A 10,285-nucleotide genomic window follows, 5' to 3' on the forward strand; every position below is an offset into this window, starting at 1 on the left:
GCAAATTGGATTAACTGATATCAAGAAACGGTTGAAGGCACTGGATACTGCAAAGGCTATGGGCCCTGGTAACATGGCGACAATAGTCCTGAAGACTTGAGCTTCAGAACTTCCCGCTCCCCTAGCCAAGCTGTTCCAGAATGTTTACAAACCGACAATGGGGAAAAACTGCTCAAGTATGTTCTGTACATAAAACGCAGGACAAATTCGACCCTTCCAAATACCGCCTTATCAGTCTACTCTCCATCATCAGTAAAATGATGGAAGGTGTCATCAACAGTGCTATCAAGCAGCACCTGCTCAAAAATAACCTGCTCAGTGTCGCCCAGTTTGGGGTTTGCCAGGGTCACTCAGCTCCTGAACTCGTCACAGCCTTGGTTCAAACAGAGAAAAAGGAACTGAATTCCAGCCCTTGACATCAAGGCTGCATTCTGCCAAATGTGACATGAAGGACCCCAAGCAAAAACGGTATCGCGGGCCAACACTCCATTATTGGAGTCATACCTGACAGTTAGGAAGATGGTCATTGTTATTGGAGGTCAGTCATCTCAGATCCAGAACATCTCTGCAGTAGTCCCTTCGGATAATGTCCTAGGTCCAATCATCTTCAGCTGCTTCAACAATGACCTTTCTTCCATCATAAGGTCAGAAGTGGGGATATTCGATGATGACTGGACAATGTTCAGCACCATTCGCAAATTCTCAGATACGGAAGCAGTCCATGCCCAAAGCAACAATATCTGGGCAAGATCCAGGCTTGGGCTCGCAAGTGGCAAGTAACATTTGCGCCACGGACACTCAGACAATGACTGTCATCAATAAGAAACAATATAACTACTTTGTATTCAACAGCATTATCATCACTAACCTCCCCCACTATCAATATCCTGGTCATATATCATTGACCAGAAACTCAACTGGACTCGCCACATGAATACAACAGCAGATCAGAAGCTAGTAAAACTGCAGGAGAAACTCATCTCCTGACTACCCAAAGCCTGACCATCATTTACAAGGCAGAAGTCAGGAATGAGATGGAATATTCTCACTTGCCTGAATGGTTGCAGCCCCAACAACACTAAAGAAGCTTGACACACTCCAGGACAAAACAGTCCATTTGATTTGCACCACATCCGCAAGCATTCACTCCCTTCACCATAGTCACCCAGGAGCAGCAGTGTGCACTATCCACAAGACACAATGGAGGAATTCCCCAAAGATCCTCAAACAGCTCCTTCCAATCTCACGAACACTTCCATCTGGAATGACAAGGGCAGTAGACTTTTGGGAACACCACCACCTTCAAATTCCCCTCCAAACGAGTCAACACCCTGATTTGGAAATGCATTGCCGTTCCTTCACTGTTGCTGCGTGAAAACCCTGGAATTCCCTCTTTAATCAATAGTGGGTCACCGCACAGCAGGTAGTTTGCAGCAGTTCGAGAAGGCAGCTCAGCACCAACTTCTCAAGGGCAACTGCGGACGTGCAAGAAATGCTGGGCACATCCAACGATGCCCACATCCAAATAAAAAACTTTTTAAAAAATAGTTCCAAGTTGAGCATCTCGATGGGACAGGTTATCTCATTTGAACACGAACAGGAAAGCCGTGTTTCTAATATTAAACATTTTAGACGTTTCTGTTATTAGAAGGGTGTTCAGTATTCGATGATATATTGTTGCTGAGTGCTGTGATAAATTACACCTGTTTTGTTAAAATCAACAATACTGGCGTAACAGGATCAATCCTTCGAAAATACCAGACAGAAAATGACAATCATCGTAGAGAGAATGTACTCCCGCCAGATGAGACTCACTGATAGAAGCTCATATTCAAAATATTAATGGAATACTGGCTGACACTGAATCCTCCCACCGTCCAGTTCACAGGGGTTACCATTGACCAGAACGTGAAGTAAAATCAACATTCAAATACAAGGGTTACAAGAGCAGGTCAGAGACTTACAAATCTATACTGAATAATAGATCCTATGACCTAAACGGCATGAGATATAGCAATAGATTTAGGCCATTCAGCCCAGTCCTTCACTCTGATACTGTGCCATTTGTCATTGCCTCTCTGAAAAGTGGAAATATCTTCTACATACTGACTGTATCAGTCTTTGCAGTAATCCATTAGTTTCAATCAGACACCCCCACACCCCACAATTCTTCTAAATTCCATCGAGTACACACACTGCCGCTCATATGACAAGCTGTCATCCCCAGGATAGATCACCTCCAACACCAGCAGATCTTTCTCCAGAGATAGTGCCCAAAACAGCTTAAATTGGCCAAATGCCGTCTGTCCATAGCCCATTACATTCTCAGCAATATGTCTCCCGTCTTGCATTCTTGCTCTCTCGAAATGAATGCGAACATTGCTTTTCCTTTCCTAACTGCCAACTGAACATGCACGTTAACCATAAGAGAGGACGAGTGCTTCATAATCCTTTTGGGCTTCAGATTTAATGGATCCTATGAGAACATAGTGTCTCCTCTATTCCGCTTACCAAAGTGCATATTCTCACACGTTCCCCTATTGTGTTCCATCAGCCATGTGTTTTCCCACTGTCCTAAACTGTTCAAGCCTTTCTGCAGCTTCCCCACTTCCTCAATAATATCTGCAAACTTAGTAAAACTGCCCTCAAGTCCTTTGTCCAGTTTGTTCATATATAATACATTTCCTGGCTCCCTAAGAACCGTCCACCATCTACAAGGCACAACAGTCAAGGTGCTTGATTCCATTCAGATTGAAGCAGTGGCTTGACTTGAATTACACCTATAAAGTCTTCAGTCCCTGCACCACTGACTCTCAGTAGAAGCACACCCTATTCCCTTTTGTTGAGAGTTTACTTCATTATGGCGCACAATCCGCGTCTATTGATGTCACTCCGTCTCAACACTAACTGAGTGGTGCTCACACCAACCATGTCACTGTGTATTGATGACGATGGAGGGAGGTCGGCGAGGGGATGTCTGTGATGAATAACGGTGTGACTGCCAAGCTGAAACCTGCCCCGAAAGTCTTGGATGTACCTGTTCCCGCTGTCACCACTGCAAATCAAGGAAAGCGCCGGGCCCTGGATAGTGTTCCCGGCGGAGCACTCAGATCTTGGGAGGACCAACTGATAGATGTATTCACATACACTTTCAGCCTTTCCCTCCAACAAGCTGAAATCCCAACCTGCTTCAAGAAGACCAACATCAACCTTTATCATTGTGCTTCCAATTAAACCTGTTAGACTATAACCTGGTGTTATGTGATTTTTAACTTTGTACACCCCAGTCCAACACCGGCATCTCCAAATCATAACAGCCACCTTGTAAGTGAGAAAGCTCATGCTTTAATGACTTAATGATTACCGCCCAGTGGCTCGAACCTCAATAAACATGGATTGATTTGAAAGGCTGGTTATGGCCCACATCATCTTCAATCTCCCAGCCTGACTTGATCCCGAAAATATGCCGACTGATGTAACGGGTCCACAACAGATGCCGTATCCCGAGCCCTGCACTCATCTCGAGGAGATCTGGACAACATAGACACCTACAGCAGACTCCTGCTCATTGACGACAGCTCCACCTTAAACATCATTACCCCTCCAGACCAATCTCAAAATTCCATAAGCTTAGTCGTGGCTCCACTCTCTGCAACTGGATCCCCCGGGTTCTGACTCCCAGACCACAATTAGTGAAGATAGGTATCTGCACCTCCGCCACAATAACACTCAACACTGGAGCTCCTGGAGGATGTGTCCTCAGCCTCCTACTGTACTCCCTGTACACACACGGCTGTGTTCTCAGCCCCCTACTGTACTACCTGTATACACATGGCTGTGTCCTCAGCCCCCTACTGTACTCCCTGTACACACACGGTTGTGTTCTCAGCCCCCTACTGTACTCCCTATACACACACGGCTGTGTCCTCAGGGCCTACTGTACTCCCTGTACACACACGGCTGTGCCCTCATCCCCCTACTGTACTCCCTGTACACACGTGGCTGTGTTGCCAAATTCCAAACAATGCCAACTGTAAGTTTTCTGATGACATCACCAAAGCAGGAGGGATATCAAACAACGATGAGTCTGAACACAGAAAGAAGATAGTAGGTTTGGTGGCATGGTGAAATGATAATAACCTCCCTCTCAAATTTGGCAAAAGTAAAGAACTGATCATTGACTTTAGAACGAAAGGAGGGGAACAAACCATTATCTACATCAATGGTTGAGAGAGTGCAGAGCGTCATGTCCCTTGGAGTGATGATAACTGGCAACCGACCTTGGATTCTCACATAGGTGTGACAGTCACGATGGTTCAAAAACTTTTCTCCTTCCTCACTTGGCTCAGGATATTTAGCATGCACTACTTCTACAGATGCACCATTGCGAACGTACTGTCCTGCTGCGTAATGGCCTGGTATGGCAACACTCTGCCCAGGACCATCAGAAACTACAGAAGATTGTGTTCACAGCGCAGACTATGACGGACTGCAATCTCCCAACCATTGACTCTGTTTACACGGCTCGTTGCCGCAGAAAGGCTGCCAACATCTATCTTCTGTCTTCTGTTTCTTTCCCTAAACCTATTATCTTCCCTTCTCCCTGCCCATGTGACTGTTTGTTTCCTTGTTTTGTTGCCTTTCTCTCTTTGACTGACAGTCCATCTGTTTCCCTCGCTGTGTTCTTTCTCTCCTTCCCTTTGTTCCTGTCTCTTTCTCCTTCGTTGTTATGGAGATAAGGCAAGAACAGGATACTGATTAGGAATGATCAGCCATGATCATGTTGAATGGCGATGCAGGCCCGATGGGCTGAATGGCCTACTCTTGCACCTATTGTCTATTGTGATGGCTTCTCTATTCGTTTGAAGCAGCTGATGGCTCATTGGTTCGATGTTGGCAATACAATACACTCCACAAGGTTTTGGTATAGATGACATAATTTAAAATTATCAGTTAAATTTCAATTGTTGTCAAAACAGCAATCAGAACGTGGGTATCCATTTAACAGCAAATTGTTACATCTAGTGCTCTGTATACTGGCAAATCTCCCAGTGCTCTGTACACTGGCAACGCAAAGCATTCTATTCGGCTGCATAATGACCTCACATTGTATCTGCTCTTCCTCGGACCATAAGAAACTACAGACGGTTGTGTGCACAGCCCAGACCATCACGGAAGACAACCTTCCGTCCATTTGTACTTGTTATTGTCGCAGAAAGGCTGGCAACATCAAAGATCTCTCCCAAACCGGTAATGATCTCCTACAACCTCTTCCAACAGGGAGGAGACACAGAGGCTTGAAAACATGGAGCAGCATGTTCAGGAACACTTCCTTCCCTACCATTATTAGACTGACAAGTTGACATCTCTCACTTTTCAAATAATATTAATCTTGCTAATGTCGATCTTACTTTGTCCACCTCCTGTGAAGCTGTAACCTTATATGCCTCACTCTGTCCAAGGACCCTGTGATCTCTGTTTTCTTGGTTAGGGTCATGTGCCTGTACCACAATAAAAACAAACCTTTCCATTGTACATTTGACTAAAATAAATGAAACCCAATCAGATCAAACACGTGGACTGCAGGGGCTCAAGGTCTTCTCAAGGGCAACTGGAAAAATGAACTAATGCTGCCTCAGTCAGAGATGCCCATATCTAATTAATGAATATAAGAAGATGACCACACTTAGGGAGGACAGACAGAGGGAATCAAATCGCTTTAAACATGATCTTAGATATATGCAGGTTTCCCTCACTATTTGTAAGTAGTGTGTTCCTACGAAGCCGTTCGCAATCTGATATGGTGTAAAGTGCCGTAGCACTAATTTATATGGGAAACATTTCGGCTTTCTTCGTAAAAGTGAAAATCCTGTTTGGATTTCTTTTGGTTAGCGAAACTAGGTCCTAATGTAAGTCATTCGGAAAGGGAAGTGGCAAAAATCGAATTTTTGAAAAGCGGGGGATACCTGTATCTACATGGGCATGTTATTCAGTAAGATGGGAAAAGAGAAAAACAAATGAGGTGAATGTCACATTTTATTTCCAGCCCAGCTTATCATCATTCTCTTTGTTTGCTCTTTTTCTTCTATATCTCTCTTTCTCTATTGATCCCTCCTTCCCTTCAAAGCAAACTTCACTGTCAACGGTATTAATCGCACTCCTTTCCAGCTGCTTTCAGTTCAGGAAAATTCCCCAGCACTTTCTGTTCATTTCTTTGCATTTCTTTCTATAATTTCAGACTTTTAGCATCTTCCTTTATTTGATTCCACCTTCAATTTTGTTAATTCGTGGGATGTTGACATCTCTGCCAAGGGCAGCATTTGGTTACCATCACTAGTTGCCCTGACTCTGAGGCCATTCCGCAATATAATATAAAGTTAAGCATATTGCCATTGGTCTAAAGTCACACTTAATCCAGATTTCTTCACCGAGGGTGATCAGTGAAAGAAGAAGGTTTTCAGAGAAAATGTTGCTTTTATGTTTTTTTTTCATGAAATTCATCTTTATTCCAATTCTTATCATTTTTATTTAAGTTCTGTCATCAGCTGTGGTCGGACTTGAAACAAATCACTTGAAACAATATCTTTCGTTTAATTAGCTTTGCTTCTGAATTACATCCAGCGACATTCCTACATTCATACATTGTCCTAATCATGAAGCAACATCCGAGACAAGAGGAATTTTGTGATTGAAATATTTGTAATTGGAAAAGTGGTCAGAAGAGACCTTGAAACATTAAGTCTGAATTTACCAACGTGCAGCCAATAGTTTGTTCAGCAACAATGCTGACACAGAGATGGAGATTGGGGATATGAGGAGCTGGGAGTGGACATGTTTGGTGACAAAGAGAACATGAGACATAAATAAGTTCACGGCAAAAAGGGATCTCTAGGTTGTGCACAGTTTTGTTCTCAGATATTTGTGAGGGAGTGGTCTGCAATTCATGGGTATTGAATGGAGACTGCAATTGAAACTGAAGACAATAGTTTCTTTCTCTGACAAATATAGATAAAGAACTTGCAACGGAGTTCAAACTTGGTTATGGGATTAATGAATGGACAGATGTAGAGAACACCAACAATAGCGAGAATAGGTGAGTAGCACACTCTCCACCCCGCCCAGAATAATCATCAGCACTGCTGATATCCGATACGGTAGAAATCCCCAAGAGGGGGAAATCTTGAAAAGACTCAAGGAAAACCTCCTCTCCATTGATGTAATGTTCCAGTCCGTTATTCTCAGATTCAGATCTGTGCAGCTGTTGGTCTCTGTTACTGTTAGAGCTGATGTATCTGTTACTACAGTCAGATAACGCACTGAATGAAGCCTCTTGCTAATAGGAGAGAGAAACCCTCCAGTGACACAGTTGCATTGCATGGAGATTGACATCAATCACAGTCAGAGCAAACAGTCCCAACTTTCAACACAGCGCATTCAGTTCACAATATATCTGGACTGGACTACAAGTTGACATTTCTGGCTATTGGTCACATCTCCCATCACCAATTGTTCTAGTGAAGTCAGTTGTGAGGGAGTATAAGAATATTTTTTTTTTCGTAGGCTACTTGATTTTGCTCTGTTGTCCGTTTACTCTGCTGTAACCATCTCTCCAAAAATCCCTCCACCCCCTCCCCCCCCCTCCAGAAGAATCACAACCAGGATGTTGTTACTCTGCTGATCTCTCCTCCACGGGAACAAACGCTAGCGAACAGACTGTCATTAGGCACAGTCGCTCTGAACATTGACAGGAAATGTGAACTTCTCTGAATGTTCCTCTCACTACTCAAAGAAGGCAACTTTGGAACTTGCATAGGGAATATGCTTCAGTAATTTATTTATATAAATTGACAGACTCCTAAATGCAGTTTTATTTGCTGTAAACCGTACTTTGTATGCATTTTGGCTTCAGTCCAACACTAAAAGTGATAATTACAATGAACGTATTCATTTAGACTTATGAATTAATGAGTCAGGTTCGAATGAAGTAATTATTGGCTGGGAGATAGGGCGGAATGGGAGCAGTGGCTGTGGAAACTGCATTGGGAGTACAATGATATTCCCCAGTCATCATCCCTCTTTCTGACAGACAGAATTAAATCTTATGCATAACAAGGAAACAGGCAACATTTGGGAGATGCAATGCGGAATGACAATGTGAACTAAAAGGATAATATTAAATGTGATAAAGTGAACTATAGTTTTTACACACCATTTAATCATTGGGAGTAGAGATTGAGTATGGTCACCGGACCTGAAACATTCACTTTGATTTCTCTTCCCAGATACTGCCAGACCTGCTGAGCTTGCTCTCTAAGTTCTTTTTATTCTTTTTGTTTGAGATTTATCATATTGTTCATATCTGGCAGGATACTTACAATTAAAAGCAGACACTCGTAACAAAATGTGAAGGGCAATGGGGACAATACAGGAGACTAACAGTAGACATATAGTCATTCCAAGCTGAAAAAGATGATGGGCTGCGTTTCCCCCACTTTTTCTGTAAATAATTCTGTGATATGTAATCAAAGCCTTTGGAGAGGGGGTAGACAAGCTAGTTCAACGAAGGTCACAGAGTGCTCCACCATCAATAATCTATTCCTATTATTTCATGAAATTTCAGCTGCATCTAAAATGTCTTTTCAAACAAAGTGGAGTTCCTGAGATTTAGAGGATAATCAGAAAAATAATCTTTTTTCCTTTGAATCTTAAACAAGAAACAGATTTCAGCCGTAACACAGGTGTCACAAACACACCCACTACAATAGGAACAGGAAAGGACTAAATTGTCCATATGTAACCAAATTCAGCATGTAGCCCTGTCAAGAAACATGAAATATCGTGATACGGAAACATGAAATACAAACAGAAAATGATGCGAGAAGCGCAATAGATGAGGAAGTATCTGCAGAGAGAAACAGAGTTAACATATCGAATACGATGTGACACTGTTCTGAAAAAGTCATATTGAAATCAAAGGTTAATTCTGTGTATCTCTGCTCAGAGGGTGCCAGACCTGCTGAGTTTCCCTCTATCGACTTCGTTTTCTTTCTGAACTGTGACAAATTGACTGATCTGAACGATACAAGCAAAGCTGCTGTCTCAGTTGAATCTCGAATATTTGTTTATGGACATTAAATGAGAACTTACAATGTTCCTATGTTTGACAGAGCTCGAAATATCCATGTCGTATTGCATTGTGATACAAAAACATTGTGAAACATTGTTGAAACAAAAACCGAAGTTGCTGCAAAAGGTCTGCAGCATCTGTGCAGGGAAATCAGAATTAACGTTTCTAGTTCAGTGGCCCTTCCTCAGAACGGATGTAGCCTTTAAAATGTTGTTAAATATACAGCAGAAGCTGAATAACTGTTAATGGAGACTGTTAGTAGCTAACAATAGGGGGTGAGTAATGGAAGGTCATGTGAGAACTAGGCCTAGGTATGGGTAGGAGGCATTGAAGAGTTCAGTCCCTAAAATTATTGAACATTATTTTGAGTCTGTATGGCTGCAGGGTCCACCTGCGGGAAATGAGTTGTTGTTCTTCCAGCTTGCGTTAAATGTCCTGGAACACTGCAGAAAGTAATTGATTGAAAATAATCGGAATCGTTATCTTACTGTAATGCTCTGATTTCATTGGGGTGACACTCAACCAGTAAGGTCTTACTTTTCTGAGACGTTAGATCAAACTGTGAAAACCTAAATCATCTTGATGTTATTAATAAGACAAATCCATCCATGGTTTTGGAATGCAAAAGCAAGGGCAGAGTTTATTTGTCATTCCCAATAGCTCTGGGGAAGGTGTCATTATTCATTGAGGAAATTACCAGCACAGAAGTTCCTCTGATTTCCATTAACCACAGTTTGCTGAGGGTGAATGATGCTACATGAGTCAAATGCTACTTTGATGGCAAGGGAAGTTACTCTGATCTCACCTCAACTGACATTGGAAAATCAGTTAAAATACTACAGAGAAAAAGGATAGAACACGGCTTATTGAACAATGTGGTCACTGTCCTCACAACGTTTAAGGATAAACAGATGCATGGACTTCTGATTCTGAGGAGAGGTGTTTCCTATTTGGGTTAGAGGCTGTATTTTAAGCGATGTGACAGAGAGACAGAAAAAAAAAACGTTTCACTCTGTATGGGGAAAGAAACCCACCCAATTCACGGTGCATTGGATAATGACAGACACACACTATTAGACATTGGGCATTGATCATCTCAATCTATCATTCACTTGATGACCAATAGCAGCACAGAAGCCAGGAGCTCCCATCACCCCA

This window comes from Chiloscyllium plagiosum, chromosome 8 (assembly GCF_004010195.1).
Source record: "Chiloscyllium plagiosum isolate BGI_BamShark_2017 chromosome 8, ASM401019v2, whole genome shotgun sequence".
NCBI classification, from domain to species: Eukaryota; Metazoa; Chordata; class Chondrichthyes; order Orectolobiformes; family Hemiscylliidae; genus Chiloscyllium; species Chiloscyllium plagiosum.